This window comes from Amphibalanus amphitrite, unplaced genomic scaffold (assembly GCF_019059575.1).
Source record: "Amphibalanus amphitrite isolate SeventyFive unplaced genomic scaffold, NRLGWU_Aamphi_draft 000535F_arrow, whole genome shotgun sequence".
NCBI classification, from domain to species: Eukaryota; Metazoa; Arthropoda; class Thecostraca; order Balanomorpha; family Balanidae; genus Amphibalanus; species Amphibalanus amphitrite.
Genome location: NW_024882029.1, coordinates 402,643 through 407,719, shown reverse-complemented (window position 1 = coordinate 407,719; position 5,077 = coordinate 402,643). Strand labels below are relative to the sequence as shown.

At 41.4% G+C, this 5,077-nt stretch overlaps 1 long non-coding RNA gene across 1 annotated transcript; it reads right to left on the bottom strand.

Annotated features, from left to right (window-relative positions):
- Window positions 1-209: 209 nt before the first annotated feature.
- On the bottom strand, window positions 210-2,120 carry LOC122393434. Its single transcript, XR_006258695.1, has 2 exons — window positions 1,481-2,120; window positions 210-480 (listed from the first exon to the last, which is right to left on the bottom strand). It is a non-coding gene; the product is annotated as an uncharacterized LOC122393434 (long non-coding RNA).
- Between the last annotated feature and the right edge of the window lie 2,957 nt (window positions 2,121-5,077).

The following is a 5,077-nucleotide window of genomic DNA, read 5'->3' as shown; positions in this document are numbered from 1 at the left end:
CTTATGGCCTAATGGTTTCTTATGGTCTAATGGTTTCTTATGGTATGATCACCATACCACAAGAAACCATTAGACCATAAGAAACCATTAGACCATAAGAAACCATTAGGCCATAAGAAACCATTAGGCATGTTTCTGATAGTCTATGGGTTACCAACGGTCTCAATGGTAACAATGTTTTCTGGTGGTATCTTGTTAAAACATTCATGTGGTGCAAATCCGATCTATTAACATTGACATTCCACATGGTAATACATGACATAACAGTCCCCAGCATTCATTTGTTTCCGCCATGTTCGGTCCCATGTACTATATGTACAGGCACGGATCTTTTTCAGCTGTGTATATTTTCACATTTGGAGCCTTGTCTTTTTTCCAATGAAGGGCTAGGAATTTTGTTTCATTATGAATCGGGATCATTTTCAGTGTATGCTCCGCCTGTGTCTTCTGCCCCTCGCTTCATCATCTGTGTCCGTTAACCTGTAACAAAAGTGCACCTTTACATGGTTGTCTTACCTACCTATAATTGTTAGTTGAGCTTTACATTTTTTTTTTACTTTTTTATACTTTTGATTATTTGATCATAAGTTGAAATTTTTAATTTTCTATAAAAACGAGAACTGGTAAATGCACAGGGTGGCTCACGTAATAAAACACCTGATTTAACACTTGAATAACTTCATTCAGTCTTAATTAAATTGGAAGATATTTTCACACAATGTAGGTGCATTGTTTGGGATTATATTCATCCAATTTTCAGACAAATCCATTCACTTTCAGCTCAGTTGTGCATCTCGACGTGACCCCATCGTTTTCAGTAACTTTCTTGAGGCGCTCGTGGTATGCCAGCGTATATTCCCTGCGCATCTCGACGGTGATCCCTGCAAAGGCGGCGATCTAACCCGACCTTACAAGTTACAACTCCAGAATGCTCGCCGACCACGTCACGTATACCTTCGAGTTCATAAACCCCTATATTAAAAAATCACAAGGGGTGAGGTCGGACTTTACTTAACCTGCCCTGGCTATACCCTGGTTACCGCGCTTGCCCAATCTGCTTTGCCGAATCTGCCCTGCCCCAGCCCATCGCGCACGGCCGACCTCACCCCGCGTGACTTTTTCTTGTAGGGGTTTGTGGAGTCTAAGGTATACGTGACGTGGTCAGCGAACATTCTGGAGTTGTAAGGTCGGGCTAGAGCCGCCTTCCCAGGGATCACCGTCGATCAGATGCGTAACTGCACGGAAGCCGCGCTGGCATTCCACGAGCGCCTCGAGAAAGTTACTGAAAACGATGGGGTCACGTCAAGATGCACAACTGAGCTGAAAGTGAATGGATTTGTTCAAAAATTAGATGAATAATCCCAAACAAGCACCTACATTGCGTGAAAATAGCTTCAATTCGAAAGCCTCACGTGAATTTTCATACGGCCTGTAACATATGCACTATGTACCTATATTAGGTACATTAAACATTACTTACTTCTCAGTTCTGATGGCAATTTTTTGGGGGGTGAGCCTTTACTTCGTCTCACACCTTTGAATGCGGTTCCAAGGTATGCAGGTGACTGACCAGTCTGCTCTTCCCCCTCCTCTCGGTTCTCGTGGCGCTTCCTCTCCTGCTGGCGGTGGGTCTCTCGGGTCTCTCTACGACGCTCACGGCGACGCTCAGCGTTCCGCAACGCTTCGGTCTCGCGCCGCGTCTGCGCTAGCCGTTTACGGTGACGGCGCTGGGCAACGTTGTTCGCATCTCGAGCCCTTTTGGCCCGCACGGCGAGGCATCTCCAAACGTTCTCACGCACACAAAGTAAACACACTTTAACTACAAAGCACTACATAATTAATAACACTTATGGCGGTAAAAAACAGCGGAATCTTTCTCGGATAACACCGTTTCACCGATAACCTATCATATAAAGCAGCACAGAAGGACGCGAATTGTAAACAAAAATTTCACAAGCGGCAAATAAAACTGAAAAGATTTGCCCATTGTTGCTATTCATTCTTTATTATTCCTTAAGCATCCTCGGAATTAGGCGAGTTGTGTTCTTTAACACACTGGTTCCTCTGAATCAGGTGATTTATTGGTGAGTTACTGACAATGATGTTTCATGATCTCCTAGGCAGGAAAATCGCATAAGTTACCGCAAAACGCGGTATGCGGCATTCGAATAACCGTAAAAAATAATGGAGAAAATGCTTCTAAAATACTAATAGGTAGGTAGGTCAATAATACGTCAGTGATATAAAAGGCTAGTTATATCTTAATACTAATAGGTCTAAGGTCAGGTCACCAGAGGTCATCAGAAGATCAAATTTTGCCATTTCTTAACAAATTTTGACAAACCGGAGCAGAACTCTGGAGCCAATAAAGCCTGCAACGCCGCAGGAAAACGCATTCGATAGCTCTTTTCGAGTAGGTAGTAAAGTAATCTTGGCTCTTTTAACTCACGAGCCGCTACGGGGGGGGGGGGGGGCATAAAGTTGCCTCGTATGTTTTGTGTGATATCCTCTATATTCAAAGGATGTCATTTGGTCCGTTATATTCAGTCTAATATATCGGATATATCGTAAGAAAGCTCACCTGAAATTGGACTTTTGACGTCACTGTTACGTCATTTCAAATGGTATCCACACCAAATTCGGACACAACCTCGGCTAGCTATTCAGGAATATGTGTGCAAACTTCTGAGTATATCGACAAGGCTTTGCTTCTCTGTCTCTTCGCGTTACGATGATATTGCCGCAGAAACAGGGCAACTATATGCTTCCTCCCCCCTCCCCCCATTGCCCGGCGGGTGGGCGGTGGCGTAGAGGCCCAGAAGCCGCCGGATTAGCCCTTTTTCATGTGTCCTCAGCTCTGAACTAAATGAAGCCTCCAGAGGGCAAAAATTCTAAAATAGCTATCTTTATGAAAAATGTGTTCTTTCATAACTTTTCTCTGAAACTCTGAAAGTTTCAAAGCGATCGTTCAGACCGCTGTCGATGCAGCACTCCTTATATAATAAAGCACAGTTAGTGTTTAACAACATATTCAAGATCAATAAAAAGCCATTACAGGACCATTAAAAACCATTAGAACACCATTAGACCATCACAATTTTGAAACCATCATAAATGAAAAGATGTCATCAGAACACCAACAGAAACCAAAGAATACCCGTTTGGAGCCCAAAATCAAAACAATTGAAAACCATTAGGAAACCATTAGACCACCAAGTATACCATTTGAAACCATTAGCGACCAACAGAAACCATAACAATACCATTAGAGACCATTAGACCATTAGACCATCAGATCAAATTCCATTAGAAACCATCAAACACCATTGGAGACCATTAGAAACCATTAGGACACCATTAGAGACCATTAGAGTACCATCAAATTCCATTAGAAACCATCAAGCACCATTGGAGACCATTAGAAACCATTAGGACACCATTAGAGACCATTAGAGCACCATCAATTTCCATTAGAAAACCATCAGAAACCATTAGACCATTAGAACATCAGCTCAAATTCCATTAGAAACCATCAAACACCATTGGAGACCATTAGAAACCATTAGGACACCATTAGAGACCATTAGAGCACCATCAACTTCCATTAGAAAACCATCAGAAACCATTAGAATACCATTAGAGACCATCAAAAACCATTAGAGACCATTCAAGACCATTAGAAACCATTAGAAACCATTAGAAAATCCTAATGGTTTCTAATGGTTTTTTCTCTAGGGTTGTAAACTGCGTTGAAAATTTAATGATCCACCTTCAATTCTGACATGAAGGCACAAATGAAATAGTTTCCTCTCCTTTTGGAATACACAAAGCAAAATATTTAATAAATTTTAGTGGATGGACAAGAGCAATTAGCATTCAAGTTAACTTCTGCCACTGTTGATGAATTACACTGACGCTTATTCGCTTCATATTTTGTAACAAACGCGCTAAAACTGCAATATAACAGCACTATATGCTCCTTGACAAAATGCAATAGTATTAAAAATTTAGCCCTGATGGCATTCATTCTTAGGGAAACGTAATAACAAAATATTTTGTAGTAACTATTAAATTTCGGCCGAAAACAGTGCACGGTTTAAAAAAGAGTCATTCCAATGACGGTCCATTCTTGCGGTCCTGAAATCGCCACTATTTCCGGACTCTCCAACGCAACTCGTTGTCCAGACGTAAATATGCGTATAGGACACGCCTAAGAGCTGGACTTTTTGATGACGTCTTCGGGTGACGTCATGTTGTGTGTGACGTTTCGTGAGCAGGTAAGGAAAAGTCACCACCGCTGGCGAACATTGGTGCGGTAAATGGCAAACACAAATGCTGCGCAGAAAAGACAAATGTGTAACTTCACAACATTCGTTCGGACGTCAAGGCGAATCAAGAAGTTCTTCATGCGATTGTTAGTTATCTGTCGTGCTATTTTAGTATGATTGTTATTAGCAGTTGTTTTGTGAAATGTATTATCAAAATCAATGTTTATTGAACGCAGATTCAGTTTATTTTCAGATGTACCTAGGTACCTTTACACTTCACTCATCTCAAGCTGTTCAAACACCCTTGACAAAGTCGATTAAGATGAAACGTTGGCTATAATTTATACTGTGTTTTCTCTGCATTATTAACATATTCATCATATATACAATATAAGGGCCACATGCTTTTTACAGGGAGACATGTCACTTGTCAGACAGCCCAGTAGGATGAGGCTTCGTCAAGCGTCATTTTTAGCAACGCTTTTCTTGCTTAAAATCCAGTCTGCAAAACATGGGCTCTGGTATTAACTGGATTTTTTGCCAGCTGGCGCCGTATGGTGGCGCTAGCAGAGCTTCTTACATATCAATGCTAGATATAAAAGAATAAATATTTACCAATCAATTTTTCATTTAAAGCCATTTGAAATATTTATGTCCATCCTACTACCGCGCTTATATCTAAAATTAAATACCTTTCGTGCGTCGCCAGCTGGCCAGCCAGCTGACGCAATCCAGTTTTTACCAAAGCCCCAAAACATGGCAGGGCTTACACTTTGGCTTACACTTGACTCCCAGCTGTTGTGTCTTTG